The sequence below is a fragment of the Lepidochelys kempii genome, chromosome 16 (genome assembly GCF_965140265.1).
Source record: "Lepidochelys kempii isolate rLepKem1 chromosome 16, rLepKem1.hap2, whole genome shotgun sequence".
Taxonomy (NCBI): domain Eukaryota; kingdom Metazoa; phylum Chordata; order Testudines; family Cheloniidae; genus Lepidochelys; species Lepidochelys kempii.
Genome location: NC_133271.1, coordinates 9382426 through 9405615, shown reverse-complemented (window position 1 = coordinate 9405615; position 23190 = coordinate 9382426). Strand labels below are relative to the sequence as shown.

Here is a 23190-nt window from a genome sequence, read left to right as displayed (position 1 = left end):
TCTAGAGCCCAGTATAAACAAGTCACTGTCTGTATGAAATTTTAGTTGGTACTGACTTCACTAGTGCTGTTTATGTAGCCTGTTGTAAAACTAGGCAACTATCTAGGTGAGTTGATGGACCCCCTGGAAGACCCCTGCGTATCCCCAGAGCTACACCTACCCCTGGCTGAGAATCACTGTTGCCTGTGTGAAATGCACTGTTTGTCTGAAAGGATGAACTGAGCTGCCTTCAGGTCAATGTGCCACCCTAAAAACGTTGCTCGTGATCATACGTTTTTGGTGTTTAAAGGGCTGACCCATTCCCGTCAATGGGGGGTTTTGCCACTGACTGACATGGGAGCAAAATTAAGCCCTATAAGAATTCCTTGTCAGTTTACATCTGTGCGACCAGTCTGCGTATAGCCTCTTAGCAGTTCACAGGATTGTCTTAACTGCTGTCCTCATTGACTGAATGGTATTCCATTTCCTGGATTCCCCTCTAAATACAGTTTCACTCACAACATTTATTTCTTTGAAAAATGGTATTTTATGATTATTTTTGTCCTTAATGCACCATCAGTTACTTTGTGCAGATGGATGTCATTGTGCTATTTAATATATGGTGTGAATAATAGTTAATTGAGTCTAGGAGCTGAGCAATCACATACAATTTTTCTTTCTACATGTATTTTTTCTCACCTACAACAGAAGTTTATCCTTAGTCTTTAAGTCATATGATGACAATGTGATTTCCAGGGTTTTCATCACCACTTTTTCCATTCCTTTAGATCCACCAATGAGAAATGCCTCTCTCAACCCTTTCCACTCTCTCCAGCAGCACCCTGCTTCTTCACATGCCACCACATCAGTGGAAAACTTATGTCCCGAATATTCACTACAGCCATGTCTGTGCCACTGTAAGGTCTCCTAGGTAGTCACTCTATGCTGGCAGGAGAGAGCTCTCCTGATGGCATAATTAAACCACCTCCAATGAACGGCAGTAGCTGTGCTGGTGGGAATGAATTGACCACTGTCAGGGATGGTCTAGATAATACTTAGTCCTGCCATGAGTGCAGGGGACAGGACCAGGTGACCTTTCAAGGTGCCTTCCAGTCCTCCGATTCTATGTCAAACTATACAAAGTAAATACCCTTAAATCAAACTCTAATAAGTTCGCAAGCAGTGCTTTTCTCACTTTGCCTATCTGTAAATGCCAATTATTATTGATGGAAATATTTTTATAGGTTTGTGGGTATATGGTGCAATTGACATTTGTCAATATTTACAGATAAAAATCTAATCTTTCCAAGCCTAGTTGTATGTACTTGGCTACCCAGACACACATGACATTGTTCTCAATGGGAATACCTGCATTGCATAAAGTTAAGCCCTTGCTTAATTTAGCAAATTCTTATAAATTGCGGTTATTGACACTACACACCAAGTGTCACAGGACGCTGGGTGTTGCAACCTGAAGCAATGCAATTTGCACCTTGCCCAGTCCTGGTTGCAATGCTGGCCTTGGAGTTATGCCCCCCGCCCCCGATGCTGTGATCTGGTAATAGCAATGGAGCAACTAGAAACTAAATGTAAAGAAACAAACAACAGATCCGTGTCGCTGGGACTCTTTCCAATACTGCTACTGGGAAGCTCCAGACACAAGTTCCTGTCCTGAAAGAGGGGATGTGGGCAGGTGCCCTCAGTCTCACCCTCTCTGCAGCATCCTGTTTTCAGGAGGAACAAGGGTGGACAGTTTCCATAATGTGCTCTCTGTGGCTAGGGCTGTATTCCTGTTTTGGGGGATGGAGTCAGAAAGGGCTCTGTTGCAAAACAAATAATAAGATCTTGCTATGTCAAAATGCTCCATAAACTGTAAACAGGGATCTGCAGCCACCTCTGGCATGGAACATGGCCACACAGCAATGCTAGACAGCGGTGAAGAAATACTGTACCCAACTGAAACGGAAGGGTTTTGAATTATGCTGGAAAACTGCAAGGGCACCTACCTGGACATCAGTTACAAATCAATTCCCCACTTTGTGCTGCATGAAAGACCTTTGTTTGCCTGTCCTTTCCAAATCAGGCACAGTGACTGCCCTCTCCTTTGAATAGGAAACCTGCCATTGTATCCAGATGCACAAACCTCTGCAGCTCACTGCTCTGAATCCAGCCCTTGGCTCAGATTAAGAGAAAAATCACTCCTTCAAGGTCCAAAGGGGTCAGCATCATCCCACAAAAAATAGACCAAACCAAAAATCCTATCACCACACACCTCTGCTGCTTGGAACCAAAGCCAGATCTCAGCCTCACAGTTCAAAAGTTACACCCCCTCCACCCCCACACACACACAAAGGTAGCTCAGGGAACTTCTGGAATGAATGGTGGAACTTCATCAGTATCAATAGAATGACATGGGATTCATAATGCCTCGCTCTTATGTAGAACTTTATCCATAGATCTCAAAGTGCCTTACAAAGGAGGTCAGTATCATCATCACCATTTTACAGATGTGGAAACTGAGTCACACAGAGTTGAAATTACTTGCCCAATATCAACCAGCCAGGGGCGCCAGAATGGGGGTGGGGCCAGGGAGCCATGGCCCCACACTTTTACCGGTCAGAAGGGCAAGAGACGGGAGGAGAGGAGCAAGTGGTGGGGGTGGGATCTTGGGGGAAAGTAGTGGCACAGGAGCAGGGCCTCAGGAGAAGGGGCAGCGTGAGGGCGGAGGAACGGGGAGAAGGGGCGCTGCACGGGTGGGGTCATGGTTCGGACATCTGTGGCCCTCCTATTTTTAGGGCACGTCTGCACCCAGCAGGCATGGGTAGAACCTGAGTGACAATCCAGTGCTCTCTTCACTAGGCAACACTGCCTCCCTTTGGCTCCATCTATTAACCTGGGTGTCCTGGCCAAATTCAGACATAGGTGATTACACCTACCTATCGTGCTCTGGGTCTGCACAGCCGTGTTCACTAACTGGGTGGTCATTTTGCTGGCAAACTGTTTTTCAGTGGAGGGGGAGGAGGAGGGTTGTGTCATGATGGCAAAGTCAGTGCTCAAGGAGAGGGGGACAATGCAGAAATGATGGTCTGGCTCCAGTGCAGGATTGAAATGCACGGCACGGAGGCACACAGCAGATCCCACATGAGGCCTGCAGAGCAGGCATGCACGGACCCTCTCCAGGTGCAGGTGACAGCACAAGGAGCTCTCCTCACCCCCCTTTCTGGCCTTGTTGCAGGACCAAATGTGAGCACAGGGACTGCCCTCTCTTCCTGCAGCCGGGGAGCAAACCCTCCCCAAGGGGAGGAGTTGGCGAGATGTATTGGCAGAAGGAACGTGCAACGTCCTAAGGGACAGACGGGCAGTCTGGGCGCTCGGCAGCTCCAGGAGAGATTGAGCTAGTTTCTCGAGTGCTGGAGCTTAGGTAGAGAGGGTGAAAAGATGAATTGAAACCCGCTCCGCACCTCCCTACATCGGGGCTGCTTGGGGCCAGCAGCACGCCCATCACAGAGAACAGTCCCCAAAGCTACTCTCATTTACAAGAGCTTTGCCTGGCTGCCTGTGGGCTGCTGTGCAGCACACAATGGACAGCAGCATAGGGCTGCCTGCATTGGCCCTGCAGTAATCCTGTCCTGGGAGGGAATTTCCCAAAGAGCCATTCCACCTCGCTCACCCCACGAGAGGCAAAAAGGGGCCAGAACTGGGAGTAGAACCTGCTCCATTGCACCCACTCAGGAACACTCCCTTCCAGTGCCGCACCACTCGCACCATGGAGTGCCTGCTGAGCACACCATCTAGCCCCATCATTCATGAAGGACGTCATTCATTCTTCCTACTTCATTCTCTCTCCTGGAAATCCTCACCCATTCCTTTCCCTTCCATTTCATGTTTTTCTCTTCATAGAATCATAGACTATTAGGGTTGGAAGGGACCTCAGGAGGTCATCTAGTCCAACCCCCTGCTCCAAGCAGGACCTAATCCCCAACTATTGTTCCCCTGAAGCTGTAAACAACAAAGTTGTTGTTTATACGAGGACCTTGACTTTAAAAACCCACCGCTATCCTTCCCTGAGCGTTTGTTTGTCTAACGTCTAGTTCTGCCTTGCATGTTTATATTCACTGCTGCCTGATTTATGAATTGGCACAGTCAGCATTTATTTATCAAGATTCCCTGATGTGTGGCATGCCAAGTGTGACGGAGTCACAGGTCCGATGCTCTGGAACTGCTCTGTATGAAGCCAGACAGGACGCTGGGTAGCATGACTCCCCTCAGGGCACTCTCTCAGGACAAGGAGTCTCTTCGGCTATGGCCTTCCTGGGACTGACCTCAGAACATTCAGTGTCTTTGTTCGCACCGTACTCTTCCCCTTGGTGAGTCCACCTGGACGAGAAACCTGGGGAAGCCAGAGGGCCCTGCACCCCAACTCCGCAGTCAGCCGTGACTCCCAGCCAGCTGGTAAAACAGAAGGGTTTAGTAGTTAACAGCAACACAGCGTAGAACAAATCTTGTTAGCACAGAAATCAGTGACTTTCAGCAAAGTCCATCTTGGGGGGACCGGACACCCTGGACTCCCCCCTCTCCAGGTCCCCAACAGAAGACTGCCCATCTTCCAGCAACTAGACCTCCAACACACCCGTTGCCCCTCCTTTGTCTTTGTCTCACTTCTGGTCAAAGTGTCACCTGGTTGCATCCCCCTCCGGGGTCTCAGGTTATGAAGGGCATCGACCATCACTTAGGTGCAGACAGCTGGACCGGCCTCACCTGCCCCTGAGAGTCTCAGCAAAAGTCACACACCCTTATTTCCACCACCTAGGCATTGGTGCAATACTCAGGGAAACTGAGATACACACAGTATTCATGCAAAACAGTAAGACTCAGAGGCTCATGTACAACATAATAAGGAGGAAAAAACCACTTTGTCACACCAAGCTAAATACGACTTCTTAGAAACCTTTCTCCAGCTGATTTCACAGGAACTTATTTATTATTTGTATTTCCATAGCATGTAGGAACCTCAGTCATGGATTGAGACCCTGCATTGCGTGTTGTGTACAAACACAGAACTAAAAGACAGTCCCTACCCCAAAGAGCTGACTGTCTTATCCAACCTATCAATTCTACCTCCAGCAGTAGCCAAGATTTGATGCTTCAGAGAAAGGTGATTAACAACTGTGCTACACCGGGCCAACTGTGCAGTTCTGCACATGGGGAAGAAAAATTCCTTCCTGCCACCCACAGTGATCCACCTATGTCCTAAAGCATGACGTTGGATACCCTAATTACCTTAGTTTGCCTAGCAACAAATGCTGTTAGTGGCCATGCAGTGATCCAGCTCTTCTCAAAATCCAGCCACTTTGTGGGACGTGATGAGCTCCTGCAGCAGTGAGTTCCACACGGCCGCCATGATTAACTGAGCTAACATGTTGGTTAAAGTTTTTAATTTTAATGCAGTTCAAAAGAGGAAAATTACAAGCTTGATGAGGCAAATAGTGAACTAGACAACCTGAGAAATCAGGAATGTGGATGTGACAGTCCAAGCTAGGAGGCAGAGCAGAAAATTAAAGTCAAACATGACTCCTACATCTGCAAAGTAGAGTGTAAATTGCCACCTCTCTCCCCCCCTCCCCCCCATCTCAGCACTGGAATGTCAGAGGCTAGGTTGGCTCAGTTGATTGGTAATGGGAAATGGATGGACCCTTTCATTTCCAAAATTCCAGGGCCCTGCTTCCTTCCAGCCTAGGTGAGTAGGGTATTGCGCCCAGTTTTGGGCCCCCCACTACAGAAAGGATGTGGAGAAATTGGAAAGAGTCCCGTAGAGGGCAATGAAAATGATTAGGGGGCTGGCCTGGGGCACATGACTTATGAGGAGAGGCTGAGGGAACTGGGCTTATTTAGTCTGCAGAAGAGAAGAGTGAAGGGGGGATCTGATAGCAGCCTTCAACTACCTGAAGGGGGGTTCCAAAGAGGATGGAGCTCAGCTGTTCTCAGTGGTAGCAGATGACAGAACAACTTAGCAGTTGTTAATTCTCTCTGCTCACAATCTATTCAAAAGCACCATAAACCAGTTAAACAGACCATTATATTCACCACTTTCCCTCTCCAAAGAGGTATCAGCCTTGAGGTAATACATTTGACTGCCACTGCTGAAAAGTGCTATCAATGCTTTACAAAAATGAGGAAGCATTATTGTCCCCATTCTGTGGGTGGGAAAGATGAGGCACAGAACATGGCTGCTGTCACACAGTAAGCCACTCTTCTTAGCATATGCTTCAGGTGGTACATGACCAGGAATCATCACCGAATTTAGTCCACTGGTTGGATCATTAGCTTCCCCAGCCAGGCCAGGGCACTGATGGGGAGTACGACATGAACACTGATCCATGCCGCCCTGGTAAGCCAATGGTAGACTAAGAATAGAGCCGAAATCTCCTGATTTACATCCCCAGTGTCCTATCCACTAGACTACACTGCCTCCCCTCATAGAACTGATCCCAAGTTCTCAGTAAATTTCAGCTTGAACCCAGGACTCGTCCGAACTTTATTGATGGGGGCGGGGGCTGGTGATGGAGGTTGGGTGATTTTATCTCCTGGTGCCTCATGTGGGGAAAACAGGCTGAATGACTTTGGACGCAATCTGGTATATAAAAACCCCAGAGAGGTGATATGGGAGAGGCAGTTCGGAGCACTCACAGCGATTCCCTGCAGGGGGACCAGTTACGGGGTAGTATCAAGCCAGAAAAGCATCAACACACAGGAAATGGATGGCAAGGGGATGCAGGGAAGCCGGGGGAGGGAGCCCAGGGGGTTTCTCAGTGTGGCGTGGTGGTTCTGTTTGCACTGCCGAAGGCCGAGTCCTCCCATGATGTTTTCTCATTCCTCATGGCCACCTTGTGGGGCCTCTCCAGGACTCACTCTGTTTGCTTTGGAGGAGGGCTTGTGCTTTCCACAAAGTAACTCTTCTTCCCCTCAGTCTCTTTTCCCCCAAACCTGGTTGACTGGCTGCTCACAGACCAGCCCATGGAGCTGGCTGGCTTTCCTGGTGACTGGGAGGAGGAGAAGCAAATTGCTGAAATAAACCTTTTTTTATAATCTGCTGCACGGTTGGGTCAGCAAAGCAGGGACTTGTATTTCCAGTGAAGGCCGCACAGGCCCTGATCCTGCATGGGGAACCAGTGCTTCCACTCCTGTGTCTGGACCATTATCCAGGCAGGACTGCAGTCACAGTTTGCCAAATGGCTAACTACTGTTACCTCTCAGATTGGGGGTGGCCCCACCCGATGCCAAGCCTCTGAGAGACTAAATGCTATTTTCCCCATAGGGAGGTCCACTGTTCCTGGTGGTTCAGTACTGCAATAACAGGGCGATGTGTGTAGTGGATGGAGTAAACTGCTATTCAATCTCCCTATTCCAAAAATCAGTTTAACATATAGTCCTCAGATAGAGGAAGTATCTGTTATTAAAGCGATAAGAACAGATTTAAAATTTTTATTCAAGCTAATGTTAAAATTATCTAAATACAGGTTAATAAAAACATTTCTAGTCCTCTGCATATAATGCTTAAATTATCCAAAAATAGCAAGTTTGGTTTAAAAAGTCATAAAAGGCACATAATACATAATCTGATACTTGGTGAAATTTAAACATAGAACACACAACCAATTTGGGGATTGTGCTCTGCTTCTTAACAGTTTGCCCTGAGGTTGGCACTCACAGTCACAAGCTACTCCAGATGGCTCGAGCCCTCTCATGGATCAGTAACTGGTTAGCAGATAGGAAACAAAGGATAGGAATAAATAGTCAGTTTTTACAATGGAAAGGGGTAAATAGCAGGCTTCCAAAGTATGAGACGAGACTACAGACTTTGGGGCTGGTCAGTTTAGACAAGATGTAAGCGGGGGAATAGTCCCGCTCTTGTGGGGAACTTTCCTGGCTTCTGTACTACCCTGGTGAAGTGGGCTAGCGAAAGGATCTGAGTCCTCGCTCCCACTTCCTTTACCCAGTGGCCTCCCTGCCCTTGAGGACTCCCCTTCCACTCTCCTGTCTGGCAGAGTCCTCGTAACCCCAAAAAGGCTGGGCCCAGGATTCCTGGGAGGCTCGACCCCCACCCCTGCTGTGGTCACCTAGGACAGGGGGCTAGGGTGTCCCCACTCCGGGGTACTCTCTCTGCCCTGGGCACTTCTCTGACCCACTGACCATTACACACAAGTTAAAGCAAATGCAAGTTATTTAGTCAATAATTAATTTTAAAAAGAATAAGAAAAAATGGGAAAGGTTAAAGGAAACACATCACCCCGCTCTGTGGCAGGGAACATCACAAACAGCGTCTCTGGAACGTCAGGGCAGTTCACAGTCTGTTCCTTGTAAGTCCCAGGCCCCGTCTCCGGCCCTGGCTGTGCTGCAGGGATGCCGTGGGTTGGACGCTTGCTCTGCTGGTGGCCACACGCTCTCAGGCTCTAAGTGGTAGGACCCTTCTGCCCAGTGTCGCCCCCGCCCTGTCGGGGTTACGATCCAAGCCTGGCCTGCAGAGCCTCTTGGCTGAGGCGTCTCCTTGTCCTGGGCCCGCTGCCCAGGGTCCCCCTCGCTCTCCCCAGCTGCTCACCGCACCCAGCTCCGGACTGCTCCAGCCCCAGCTCCACCGCTCTGTCTCAGCACAGCTGGGGCTCTGCCTCCAGCTCCCTGGGCTGCTTCTCTGGCCCCTCTGGCTCTGGTTGCTGCAGCTCTGCTCCCAGGGCAGGTCTGCTCTCTCTGGGCTGTGCCTCTGGCTTTGGGGCTGCAGCTCTGCTCCCAGGACAGGGTCTGCTCTCTCTGGGCTGCTTTTCTGGTCCCTCTGGATCTGGCACAGCTCTGCTCCCCAGCTTAGCTCAGCCCCACTCTGTCTGACCCAGGCAAATCCAGCTCACATGGAGGACAGGACCGCCTTGGCCTCCTGACTCCCTGATTAGCTTGCCCGCCCTGTCATTCAGGCTGACCTGGAGCATTGGCCTCTCCTCATTGTTCCTGGGGGCTGTCAGTCTCAGGGTCCTGATTCCTCATCGACCCTTCCCCCTTTTTAGTACTGGGAACTAGCCAACCAAAACACCCCCACTGAATGTTAGTAAGGGGGCAACAGTCCCCTTACAAAGAGATGACTAAGGAGGGATATGATACAGCACCGGTTCTCAACCGGGCATCTGCCAAAAGAAACCTGGGCTTGATCCACCTCTGACTCACCTCAGTGGGACCAAGCCTACCTACCTGGTTTGCGGGTGGGAGGAGGGGCACAATAAAAAATTGCAGTATCACTGCAGAAGAGAGATCTCCCCCTGCCATCAGCAAGGGCTGCCTCACAGCCACTGACTCCACGAGCAGGCAGCAGCTAGCCAAGGAGACACACCACTGCTCTGCCCTGCTACATTAGTGGAGGGGGGCGGGGGGGAAGCAGGTGACCTCATGTCCCCCGCTTCACTTCTGATTTCACTTTAGCCCTACGCAGGGCTGTGTATTTAATTTTACGGGTCCCTGGTAAAAAAAGGTTGAAAACCACTATGAGAGAGGTCTATAAAACCATGAATGATGTGGCTAAAGTGAAGAGTGAAGTGTTATTTACCTTTTCCCACAATATAGTAAAGGTGAGCAGGACCCATCTGACTAAATTAATGTGCAGAACTCCTTGCCATGGTATGTTGTGAGGGACAAAAAGTATAACTGGCTTCCACAGAGAATGAGATAAGTTAATTGAGACCAGGTCCATCAAGAGTTATTAGTGAAGTTGGTCAGTGATGCAATCCCATGCTTGAGGCAAATCCTACATCCCTGACAACACAAAGACCAGGAGTGGAAGGTAAGGGTGGATCACTCCAAATTGTCCTGTTCTGTACACTCCACTGGGCTAGATGGACCATTGGTCTGACCCATTCTGGTCTTCTTACAGGAAATCCTGGGGGTGAAAGAATTAATTGATAATGAGCTCTGCTGCATAAAGTCATCTAGAATAACCAGATAGGCCAGTATGAATACCCTTTTTGTATCATTAAACATTAACACACAAAATATGGGGATTAGTTATTCTAGCTCCTTCATTTGGGAATGAACTCAAGCACCAAAAAAATGAAATTTGAAAACATATCTGAAATATATTTTCTACATTATGCAAGCCTTGCCTTAGCAAATCACTAATACCAAAAACGTATGAAATGAAACAAAATAGACCCCTCCTGAAAACGCCCCTAGTAACACATTTAGCTCTCAGTACATTATAAATAGTATTTTTCAAAACTTTTATTTCTATGTTATAATCTTTAAGATCAAGAGAAGCTCAACACACCGAGTTTAACAACAATTCTATTTTTTGTACCACATAAAACAGCCTCACCGAAGTGAAGCTTCAAAAAATTGGATAGAAACTCGTGATTGTTTCTCTCCACGGAAATCTTTAGTAAAAGGCGAAAGATTTATACGATCTGAAGAAAAACCAGAGTACAAACGATGTGGTGCAGAGGCGCTACCAGGGCAACAGCGTGTTCTTCGTACCTCACGGTGACTACACTGACAGCCCGCTAAACCTCTCGCTTTTAGAGGACATGTAATTGAACCGATTCAAGTCCCGAGTTTGATCATCGGAACCGGGGTTATTGGGAGCAAAGCGAGCCCCTTGACCAGGGACTCGCTTCCCTGCGCGCAATGCACTGTGGGTATGCAAATGAGATTCTCTGGCCGCTCTCCGCGCCGCGCCGGGCCGGGCCGGGCGGGGGTGGGGGTGGGGATGCCGTCCTGGCGGGGGGAGCTGCTCTCCCCAGACAGTCCCGCTGGCGCGCAGGCGCACGGAGGACTCAGCCGGGCGGGCAGCCAGAGGGCAAAGGGCCCCCCGCTGAGTTAGGAGCGAAACCCCGGAGCTCGCGCATGCGCCCTGCAAAGTGCCTGGGGCCGGGTCTCCACGGAGGGTCTCGGCGCGCCGGGGGCGGCTCCGCTGCGGAGCAGCTCCCCGCGGCTCCCCGGGGACACGGGCCGAGCGGGAGCAGGCGGGGGGGGGGGGGTCACTGGGGTATGGCACCCGCTTCCGGGGGGGGTCACTGGGGTATCGCCGCCGCCCCCGGGGGGGTCACTGGGGTATCGCCCCTGCCTGGGGGGGGTCACTGGGGTATCGCACCCGCCTCGGGGGGGTCACTGGGGTATCGCCCCTGCCTGGGGGGGGTCACTGGGGTATCGCACCCGCCCCCGGGGGGGTCACTGGGGTATGGCACCCGCCGGGGGGGGTCACTGGGGTATCGCACCCGCCCCCGGGGGGGTCACTGGGGTATCGCACCCGCCTGGGGGGGTCACTGGGGTATCGCACCCGCCCCCGGGGGGGTCACTGGGGTATCGCACCGGCCTCCGGGGGGGTCACTGGGGTATCGCACCCGCCCCCGGGGGGGTCACTGGGGTATCGCACCGGCCCCCGGGGGGGTCACTGGGGTATCGCACCCGCCTGGGGGGGGTCACTGGGGTATCGCACCCGCCCCCGGGGGGGGTCACTGGGGTATCGCACCCGCCCCCGGGGGGGTCACTGGGGTATGGCACCCGCCGGGGGGGGTCACTGGGGTATCGCACCCGCCCCCGGGGGGTCACTGGGGTATCGCACCGGCCCCCGGGGGGGTCACTGGGGTATCGCCCCCGCCCCCGGGGGGGTCACTGGGGTATGGCACCCGCCGGGGGGGGTCACTGGGGTATCGCCCCCGCCCCCGGGGGGGTCACTGGGGTATCGCACCCGCCTGGGGGGGTCACTGGGGTATCGCCCCCGCCCCCGGGGGGGTCACTGGGGTATCGCACCCGCCTGGGGGGGGTCACTGGGGTATGGCACCCGCCGGGGGGGGGTCACTGGGGTATCGCACCCGCCCCCGGGGGGGTCACTGGGGTATCGCACCGGCCCCCGGGGGGGTCACTGGGGTATGGCACCCGCCGGGGGGGGGTCACTGGGGTATCGCACCCGCCCCCGGGGGGGTCACTGGGGTATCGCACCGGCCTCCGGGGGGCGGGAAGCGAAACGCAGCGTCTCCCCCCGCAGAGGCGGGGCCGCGATCCCGGCTGTTCCTGGGTCTCTCCGGGAGCCCGGGCCGGGCCGGCTACGGCTCCAGCGCAGCCGGACACTGGCGCGTCACTGAGCTCGGGGGCAGCTCTGCCCCCCACCGCGGGGAGCGGGCCCCGCAGAGGCCCCGGCAGGGCCCGGGCCGCCCCTCGGCGAGGCCACCTGGTGGGGGAGGGGCCGGCCGTGGGGCTCTGAGCGCTGAAGAGCGGGGCGGGGGAGGGGCCCGATCGGAGGGGCGGAGCCGCGTGAGCACGTATGCAGATATGTGTGAGCAGAGCATTGTGGGAGCCGGAGCAGGCTGCCCAGCAGGGCCCGAATTTGGCACCTGGGGCTTGGTGTGGAGGAGGCTGGGGCCCCGGGGCGACGTCCGGGCAGCTCTCGGCAGTGGGAGCTGGTGTGGGCGCGGCCGGCGGGTGGGGCGCAGCGGGACCCACCGTGGCTTTAGAGTATGGGGTGAGAGAGGGCGGGCGGCGGCTGGGAACGAGCAACTCATACTTACCTGGCAGGGGAGATACCATGATCATGAAGGTGGTTTTCCCAGGGTGAGGCTCATCCATTGCACTGCGGGTGTGCTGACCCCTGCGATTTCCCCAAATGCGGGAAACTCGACTGCATAATTTGTGGTAGTGGGGGACTGCGTTCGCGCTCTCCCCTGGCACTGGGTCAAAGAAAGACAGTAAACGAAACTCGCAGCGATTTGGAGATCTCTTGTTAGTAGAGGCTCTGTCCTTGTTTGTTACTGGGTTTTTTTCCTCCACTGTGTGATTGTTTTGTCCTGTAGGTGGTTCTAGGGTGGCCGGGACCTGGGGCAGCTGCCTGGCTGCTTTGTTCTCTCTGTCGCTGCCTGTAAGCAGCTACTGGTGTGTTTGCGAGTCCCGCTGGTGTTGAGTCCCACAAAAGAAAGCAAAGCTCAGAAACTTTGGCTTACGCAGTAACTCTTCGCTTATTGTGGTTATGTTCCTGGAAAATGCTAGGTTAGGCAAAATGATGTTAAGGGAGTCTAATTTCTGCAGAGAATTAATATGGGTGGGGGTTAGGTTCCAGGGGAATTTTTTTTACCAGACAAAAGACTATTTTATATATATATATATATACACACAGTATAAGTTTTAAATAAAAAATGAATACTGTACACAGCAATGATGATTGTGAAGCTTGGTTGAGGTGGTGAGGTCAGAGGGTGGGCTATTTCCCAGGGAATGCCTTGCTGCCAAATGATGAATTAGCACTCGGCTGAGCCCTCAAGGATTGACTCGTTGTTAATGTAGCCTCACACTCTACAAGTCAGCAAAAATTGAGGGAGGGGAGACACACACAATGTGTGTGTGAGACAGATGCGCATTGCCCCTTTAAGTACGCTGACCGCACTCTAAGTACATTGCCGTTTTAAGTAGATCAGCAAGTTGAGACAGCAGCTGCAACCAGCAAGCTCCCTCCATCCTGTCGTGTCCCCGCCCTGCTCTGTGGAGCTGGGGGTACAAGAGCTGAGGGAGGGGGACACCCTGACATTAGCACCCCTCTCCCCCCCCCCCCCTTGCACAGCAAGCAGGAGGCTCCCAGGACTTGGGAGCAGCTCCAAGGCAGAGGGCAGGAGCAGCACACGGCAGTGGGGGGAGGGACAGCTGAACTGCCGGCAATTGTTAGCCTGCTGGGCAGCTGCTGCACAGGGAACTTAGGTGAGTGGGGAGCTGATGGGGGGGTTGCCGGTCCACCCTGGTTTCCAGCCCCCACCAGCTCACTCCAAAGGGCTGCTCTTCTGCAAGCAGTGGACAAAGCAGACGGCTGCCAAGTGACATTGTAAGGGAGCATTGTGTAACTTTAAACAAGCATGTTTCCTAATTGATCAGCAACGTAACAATGGAACCACGTTAAGTGGGGAGTTACTGTAACACTCTGTGCTTTCTGCTGCTCTGTTAATCGGAGATCGGGCTGCTGGCTTCTTTGTTGCTTTTCTGTCCTTCCCTGGGCTTTTGGATTGGCCTGCTCTCTAAGTCTGCCTTTGGGGGGCTTGGACCAGTGCCTTCTTTTGCCCTAAGGGGAGCTGCCTGGCTGCTCTGCCTCTTTTCCTGCTTGCAGCTTTTTGCCTGCCCCTCCTTCTTGGGCTCTTCCTCCTCTGGCAGGAGGATGGCCCATCAAAAACACCTCTCTCACCTGATCCCCTCGTCCAACATGCAGGCTCACTCCCTGCCCTGGGGCCGCTTTGGCTTTTGCTGTCTGTTCTTTCTCTTGGTGGCAACCCTGTCTGTGCTACGGAGACTAGGCTGGCACAGCCCCGTGGTGGAGGAGGTATTTCCGTTGCTTTAGGTCCACCGCTTCCCTGAATGCCCTTAGCTATGCTGGGGGTTGGGTCAGCGTAACCATATCACCCAGGAGTGGGTTTCCCTTTTACACACCCCTGATGGATGGAGCTATTTTGACTTAACTGTTCAGCACGCACCAACCTTCAGGCCTGGTCTGCACGGGGAACATAAGTCGGCACAGCTACATCGGTCCAGGCAGTGGACAGAAGAATTCTTCCGTCATCCTCGCTCCTGCCTTTCGGGGAGGTGGATGGCCTATGCCAACAAGATAAATCCTCTCCAGGACCCTTCTCCAGGAACAGTGCCCTTCCATTTGGGGAGACTACGCTGGTTAAAAAAAGAGAAATAGTTTAACTGCGCTTCTCTGTGACAATATTGACTTTGTATTGCTTCCTTTGTGTCTCCTTATAGAAGTTGTGTTCTGAAATCTTCAGGATTTTACTTCATTTATGATTAAATCTTGCTGTAACTTTATTCTAATTTGGAATGAGTAACTAGACATGAGCTTTTTTTTGTGTTATTGGCGGATTGTTCAAAAAGCTGGGATTCCACTTTCTGCTGCCTTTCAATTTAATTTCCTCTAAAAGCCCACTTAAAACCTCTGCTTCCCACATAACTATCGCAAACATACAGTCCTCAGGCATACATAAGATACTTACAGTTTAACTCAATACCAGTCCAGTTCCTTGCTGTTTCCTGTCTAACCACTGCACACATATGGTATACCCTCCCTACCCTGAGCTGATTCCTGACTTTTGCACTCAGTACAAGAAAACAATAATTGAGAGGTAAGCTGTACAGGGAACTCTTCCTCAACTTGCACTCTACTCCCCCAGGGCCTTTCGGGGTCTTCTATGGACTTCAGGTTTCATTTGATTTCCAAGGTTTATGGTCTGATTGATTAGCCATCTCTCCTAATGCAGGGATCCCACATGTCAGACCAAAGACTGAGTGCCCAAAAGAGCTAAGAAACAGAACTAAAGCTGAGCACTACTCGTTACATTTACTTGGGCATCCAGAATCTGACTGTGCCCTGGCAAGTTCAACGCTGCTGAAAGAAATCAGAAAATAAGGAGCTCGTCAGGTCCCCCTGCTAGCACCCAAATCTGGAGTCTAGTCAATCTGCTGGGAAATAAGGAAAAGGAAATGAATAAAAAAGTCAGGAAATAACAAGGAAATGAAGAGGTTTGTCGAATGGGTTTCTGTCCGATTTACCATCTTCCTAGCTACCAAAGTTAAAGACTGAAAGTCACCCTATCAGCATCAGTACAGATTGTTAGATGGAAATTAAAAGGAGCTGCTGTCACAAGTGTTAAGTGCCTGCAAGCGGCATGCAGACCGTTTAAAACCACCACAGTTAGAGGCTCAGATGAAATGTATGCCCTGAATCAGAAACAACAATAGGAGGACCAGAAGAACACCACCCTAGGTAAACAGCAGAGTAATGGAGGCTATTAGAGGCAAAAAGTCATCCTTCAAAATTTGGAAATCAAATCCTAGTGAGGATAATAGGAAGGTGCAGGAACTCTGGCCAGTTAAGTGTCAAAGACTAACAAGTCAGGCCAAAAAAGAATCTGAGAAGCAATGTGCTAAAGACACAAAAGCGAACCACAAAAATGTTTTTAAGTACATGAGAAGCAGGCAGCCTGCCAGAGAGGCGGTGGGGCCACAAGCTGCCAAAGGACACTGTAGGAAGACAAGGCCATTGCAGAGAAGCTCCATGAATTCTTTGCAGCGGTCTTCACTGCAGAGGACGGGAGGGAGAGTCCCACTTTGGAGCTGTCCTTATTGGGTGACAGATGTGACGTACCATCCCAGTACAAGAGGTTTTAGAACAAATTGTTATATTAAACAGGAAGAAGTCACCAGGACCAGATGGCTTTGAACCACGAGTTGTGATGGAACTCAGATATGAAATTGCAGAATTTCTAGCTGCGTACGCAAGCTACCACTGAAGCAAGCCTCTGTTGCAGACAACTGGCAGGTAGCTAATGTAACACCAATTTTTAAAATGGGCTCCAGGGGTGACCCTGGCAATTGTAGGCCAGTGAGACTAACTTCAGTAATAGGCAAACGGGTAGAATGATCAGGCACCCAGATAAACAGGATATATTGGGAAAAGGTGAACACAGCTTTTGGAAAGGGAACTCGTACCTCACCAATCTTCTAGAATTCTTTGAGGATCTCAACAAGCATGTGGATAAGGATGAGTCAGTCGATATAGTGAACTGGGATTTTCAGAAAGCCTTTGACAGGGTCTCTCACCAAAGGCTCTAAAGAAAACTAAGTGGTTATGGAATAAGAACATAAGAATGGCCATACTGGGTCAGAGCAAAAGTCCATCTAGCCCAGTAGCCTGTCTTCTGACAGTGGCCAATGCCAGGTGCCCCAGAGGGAATGAACAAAACAGGTAATCATGAAGTGATCCATCCCCTGTCGTTCATACCTAGCTTCTGGCAAACAGAGGCAAGGGACACCATTCCTGCCCATCCTGGCTAATAGGTCCATTAATGGCTATTGTCCATGAATTTATCTAGTTCTTTTTTGAACCCTGTTATAGTCTTCGCCTTCACAACATCCTCTGGCAAAGAGTTCCACAGGTTAACTGTGTGCTGTGTGAAGAAATGCTTCCTTTTGTTTGTTTTAAACCTGCTGCCTATGAATAAGTTGAACAGTACTGGTCCCAGTACAGACCCCGGGGGGACACTTGGGGATAAGAGGGAAGATCCTCTTCTGACACTGGCAGACCAGATGCCAACTCATGCCAAGGCCCCTAGGCTTTACTGAAAAGTGACAAACACATGGCTGGAAACTAGTCTTGCTCACCTGTTTGTTTTGTTGTTAAAACAGGCATTGGATTTATAAAAATGTGTTTTGTGTTTAGACTTTATGAAAAGCTTGTGAGTTGCTGCATGCATTATTCTTACCTATAATATCTGTATCCCATGTTATAAGGCACTAAAACTGTAAACCCCCATACCGCCACCAATCAGGAGAAAAGCATTACCAAGAGTGAAATGCTAATTTACCAGAAGAGGAGTCATCTCCTTTCAAACAAGAGATGGCCCTGAGACATCAGACAAGCCACTGTGGATCATCCATGGACAAAAGACTTGGTTGATTGCTCCTCCTCACCCACCCGCCCATACCCACGAGGAGGCGGAGACCTGCTCAAACACTTGCCCCATCAGCTTGAGCTCTGGGGGAATGGAATAAAAATCCCTGTCAAGAAGAAACTGTTGTCCCTATGCTGCTTGGACTTCCGGGAGAGGGCACGCCTTCTAAGCTTCAGCAAGGGATCCCGGCGGCCTGGCTAGGGTTAGCCCTCACGGACACACAGGGCTTGCGTGTTTACAGCAGCTTCTACTACTCTTCGAAACCTCTGACTGTAACTCCTTTGTGTGTATGTTTCCCTGCTTTAACCTGGTAAATAAGTTTCTTCTTTTTTTTCCTAGTTAGTAAGGATTTAGCTAGTTTATTATAGGATTGGCCACGAACGTTGTCTTCGGTTTGAGAACTGAGGTGCAATTGACCTGGCTGAGTGACTGGTCTGAGTGACTGGAATATTGTTATGGTTTTTGGTGCAAGGGACCATCTCTCACAAAGGCAGGCTCACCTGGGTGGCAAGATAGATGCAGGGTGCCCAAGAGGGCTGTCTGTGACTCCATGTTAAGGCTATTCTAGTGCCTGAGGAGTTCACACTTGATACTTGGTTGGTGAAATAGAAGTGTGGAACACACAACCGTAAGGAGCCCCACTGTCTGCCAGCCCCGGGCATCCGGGGCTCCTGCTCTCCGGGGCTCTGGCTGCACTAGAAAGGTAAGTTTCTAGCTTGCCTGGTTCAGAAACCAGAAGGGAAATAAAGAGAACCCACATTACATTTTTAAAAAAAGAATCCTCATGACTTTTAAGCCAATCTTGTAATTTTGGGGAGTCTGATTTGTGATTTTCCAATGGTGAGGGTGGCAACACTGAGAAGTTAAGGATTATTATTTAGCATTTACATTACAGTAGGTTTTGGGGAAAACAGGTCAGGATTGGGACCCTTGTGTGCCCAGAGCTCTTCTTGACCTGCTGCTCACAAACCGGGAAGAATTAGTATGGGAAGCAAAAGTGGATGGGAACCTGGGAGGCAGTGACCATGAGATGGTTGAGTTCAGGATCCTGACACAAGGAAGAAAGGAGAGCAGCAGAATATGAACTCTGGACTTCAGAAAAGCAGACCTTGACTCCCTCAGGGAACTGATGGGCAGGATCTCCTGGGAGAATAACATGAGGGGGAAAGGAGTCCAGGAGAACTGGCTGTATTTTCAAGAATCCTTATTGAGGTTACAGGAACAAACCATCCCGATGTGTAGAAAGAATAGTAAATATGGCAGGTGACCAGCTTGGCTTAACAGTGAAATCCTTGCTGATCTTAAACACAAAAAAGAAGCTTACAAGAAGTGGAAGATTGGATAAATGACCAGGGAAGAGTATAAAAATATTGCTCGGGCATGCAGGAGTGAAATGAGGAAGGCCAAATTACACCTGGAGTTGCAGCTAGCAAGAGATGTTAAGCGTAACAAGAAGGGTTTCTTCAGGTATGTTGGCAACAAGAAGAAAGTCAAGGAAAGTGTGGGCCCCTTACTGAATGAGGGAGGCAACCTAGTGACAGAGGATGTGGAAAAAGCTAATGTACTCAATGCTTTTTTTGCCTCTGTCTTCATGAACAAGGTCAGCTCCCAGACTACTGCACTGGGCAGCACAGCATGGGGAGGAGGTGACCAGCCCTCTGTGGAGAAAGAAGTGGTTCGGGACTATTTAGAAAAGCTGGACAAGCACAAGTCCATAGGGCCAGAGGCGCTGCATCCGAGAGTGCTGAAGGAGTTGGTGGATGTGATTGCAGAGCCATTGGCCATTATCTTTGAAAACTCATGGCGATCGGGGGAAGTCCTGGATGACTGGAAAAAGGCTAATGTAGTGCCCATCTTTAAAAAAGGGAAGGAGGATCCTGGGAACTACAGGCCAGTCAGCCTCTCCTCAGTCCCTGGAAAAATCATGGAGCAGGTCCTCAACGTTTATCAATTCTGAAACACTTAGAGGAGAGGAAAGTGACCAGGAACAGTCAGCATGGATTCACCAAGGGCAAGTAATGCCTGACTAATCTAATTGCCTTCTATGATGAGATAACTGGCTCTGTGGATGGGGGGGAAACAGTGGACGTGTTATTCCTTGACTTTAGCAAAGCTTTTGATATGGTCTCCCACAGTATTCTTCTCAGCAAGTTAAAGAAGTATGGGCTGGATGAATGGACTATAAGATGGATAGAAAACTGGCTAGATTGTTGGGCTCAACGGGTAGTGATCAATGGCTCCATGTCTAATTGGCAGCCGGTATCAAGCGGAGTGCCCCAAGGGTTGGTCCTGGGGCTGGTTTTGTTCAATATTTTCATAAATGATCTGGAGGATGGTATGGATTGCACCCTCAGCAAGTTTGTAGATGTCACTAAACTGGGAGGAGTGGTAGATACGCTGGAGGGTAGGGATAGGATACAGAGGGACCAAGACAAATTAGAGGACTGGGCCAAAAGAAATCTGATGAGGTTCAACAAGGACAAGTGCAACGTCCTGCACTTAGGAAGGAAGAATCCCATGCACCACTACAGACTAGGGACCGAGTGGCTAGGCAGCAGTTCGGCAGAAAAGGACCTAGGGTTTACAGTGGAGGAGAAGCTGGATATGAGTCAACAGTGTGCCCTTGTTGCCAAGAAGGCTAACAGCATTTTGGGATATATAAGTAGGGGCATTGACAGCAGATCGAGGGACCATGATTGTTCCCCTCTATTTGACATTGGTGAGGCCTCATCTGGAGTACTGTGTCCAGTTTTGGGCCCAACACTAAAAGAAGGATGTGAAAAAATTGGAAAGCATCCAGCGGAGGGCAACAAAAATGATTAGGGGACTGGAATACATGACTTATGAGGAGAGGCTGAGGGAACTGGGATTGTTTAGTATGCAGAAGAGAAGAATGAGGGGGGATTTGATAGCTGCTTTCAACTACCTGAAAGGGGGTTCCAAAGAGGATGGATCTAGACTATTCTCAGTGGTAGCAGATGACAGAACAAGGAGTAATGGTCTCAAGTTGCAGTGGGGGAGGTTTAGGTTGGATATCAGGAAAAACATTTTCACTTGGAGGGTGGTGAAGCACTGGAATGAGTTACCTAGGGAGGTGATGGAATCTTCTTCTTTTGAGGTTTTTAAGGTCAGGCTTAACAAAGCCCTGGCTGGGATGATTTAGTTGGGGATTGGTCCTGCTTTGAGCAGGGGGTTGGACTAGATGACCTCCTGAGGTCCCTTCCAACCCTGATATTCTATGATTCTATGACACCTAGTGCCTTGTCTTGATCTTACAAACCAAGATACATGGAACATAGGCTGGGTAGGGAGAAGTCTATGTAACTCATACAGTTGTTGATATACATGTGACCTCAAATATTACCAACCCCCCCGCCAAAATACAAAGAAACCAAAAGCCAACCAACCATCTCCCCAAAAGACCCACGGTCTGGAAAGCATTCATCCCTCATGCGGTTGAAAGATTCACAGCAGAAAGACAGATGCTGGCTTCTTAAACAGTTCTCTAGCAAGACAATAGACTCACAAAACACCCCCAGAAGATTGTAATAATATTTTCTTATAAAGAAACCAAAGCACTACAGATCTGTCAACTACTTCAAAAAATCAGCTTTAAAGAAGCATCATCACAATTAAACTCTTTCTGCTTTTCTGACCAGCATATTCTCCCCAAAGGGAAATGCACTGTTCCTGGAAGCACTGCAATACCAGGTCAACGCGTGGGGTGGATAGAGCAAGCTCCTATTCCATCCCCCTGTTTCAAAAATCAATTTAATATACAGTCCTTAAATAAAGGACATATCAGATATTAAACTGATAAGAAGATATTTAATACTTTTATTAAGATGATGTTGAAGTAAAAAGAAAACGGGACAGAGTTTAAGCATAGAAGTTTCTGGTTATCAGGGAATAAGGTACAGATTATCAAGGGGCGCGAAATTCGGTTTAGGAATGGGTGGCATAAGGAATACATAATCTGCAATCTCCCTGATTGGGGGTAAAAGTTTAACGGGTCAAAGTACAGACATTGAGATATGGGGGTAAGTTGTTCATATAATGGCTATGTTCAGGTGTGGAGTATAATGAGTGGATACAATGATGAGGATGGATTTATCCTCATTTGGTGGGATTTAATGTTCAGTGAGTTTATGGTTCCAGTTCATATGGTCCAATGGAAAAAGTCTCTCAGTCCCTTTCCCATAGTGGATGCACGATGTTGTACCGGCTCACACCTCCTGGTACTGTCGGTGGCCGGTGATGTGTTCTATGTAGATGTGACTATCACTCTCGCTGTTAACTCTTAAAAACAGGGCAAAGAAAGCCTATGCAAGCCCTATACCGCAGCCCCAATGCTCTTTTCTGCTCCTTCCCACAATGTCAGTACAAATAGCCTCAACGGATTTCAAAATAAGCAACTTGCATCAGTTATGTTGAAAGAACTGAAATTATTCTTTTTTTTAAGCCAGGAGAGTTCGTCCTACTGGATTGTAAACAACTGTAAAAGCAGAGTTTGAATCTCTCTCACACTGATGTTGTGAAGATAAATACATTAAAGATTGTGAAGTGCTTTGAGAGCTGCTGATGAAAAGCAATGTTTAAGAGCTAGTTATTATTACCTAATCCACATGAGTCTCTCTCATTCACTTTAACTGTATTATTGCTCATGGAAGTAGTTTAAAAGAGCAGGATGTGTGTCATCTGATTTATGACAGACTCCAGAGGATATATTGGTGTGGAAAATATTGCAAAGCATTGAATTGAATTGCAATGGGCAATTACATCCCAGTTCACTGTGGGCAAATCTGGACTAAAATTTCCATGCAAAAGGCAGAAATATTTAAGCCCTTTCATGGTGTGACCTGAACTTACAAGAGACAGGAAATTCAGGTGGGAGGTTGAAATGTCTTTCTTAACTCACCCTATTGTGTCGAGATTTTCCAGCACACACACGGTTGTGGGGGACTCCAGGAAGAATTTGGTGTAACTGGACAAATTGCCACTGGAGTTTTAGTCTTGAGAGATGTCTATAAATACAAAGCCCCTGACAAAAAGCCATATTGATTGCACTTCCTGATCACCGCTGGGGGAATTAATTTCTGCCCATATCCTACATTTCCTGTGAGTTCAAATCAAAATGTGGATGTTGCTTTAACATCTCTTCTATGTAGCATCAGGTTTCAAGATTTAATAAAATAAGTATAAATAAATGAATAAATAAAAAGAATTATAAGCTCCATGCTGCTTTGATGGCAAAAGCTAGAAAACTAAAGGGAAAAAATGGTGCACCAGTTCACACGCATGCATACTACATCAAGCATTCTCTATCAAGCATTCTTACAACTACAATACCCACCTGCGGAAGTGAAGAAACAGATTGACAGAGCCAGAAGAGTACCCAGAAGTCACCTACTACAGGACAGGCCTAACAAAGAAAATAACAGAACGCCACTAGCCATCACCTTCAGCCCCCAACTAAAACCCCTCCAATGCATTACTAAGGACCTACAACCTATCCTGAAGGATGACCCAACACTCTCACAAATCTTGGGAGACAGGCCAGTCCTTGCCTACAGACAGCCCCCCAACCTGAAGCAAATACTCACCAGCAACTACATACAACACAACAGAACCGCTAACCCAGGAACCTATCCTTGCAACAACGCCTGTTGCCAACTGTGCCCACATATCTATTCAGGGGACACCATCACAGGGCCTAATAACATCAGCCACACTATCAGAGGCTCGTTCACCTGCACAT

At 49.5% G+C, this 23190-nt stretch overlaps 4 non-coding genes across 4 annotated transcripts; 1 reads left to right on the top strand and 3 right to left on the bottom strand.

Moving 5' to 3' along the window:
• Positions 1-7293: 7293 nt before the first annotated feature.
• Positions 7294-7486, bottom strand: LOC140899461 (U2 spliceosomal RNA). The gene has a single exon (XR_012155346.1). It is a non-coding gene; the product is annotated as a U2 spliceosomal RNA (small nuclear RNA).
• Positions 7487-10319: 2833 nt separating this feature from the next.
• LOC140899462 (U5 spliceosomal RNA) lies at positions 10320-10435 on the bottom strand. Its single transcript, XR_012155347.1, has one exon. It is a non-coding gene; the product is annotated as a U5 spliceosomal RNA (small nuclear RNA).
• A 2072-nt stretch (positions 10436-12507) lies between these two features.
• On the top strand, positions 12508-12671 carry LOC140899446 (U1 spliceosomal RNA). The gene has a single exon (XR_012155331.1). It is a non-coding gene; the product is annotated as a U1 spliceosomal RNA (small nuclear RNA).
• Positions 12672-21106: 8435 nt separating this feature from the next.
• LOC140899455 (U2 spliceosomal RNA) lies at positions 21107-21298 on the bottom strand. The gene has a single exon (XR_012155340.1). It is a non-coding gene; the product is annotated as a U2 spliceosomal RNA (small nuclear RNA).
• Positions 21299-23190: the final 1892 nt, after the last annotated feature.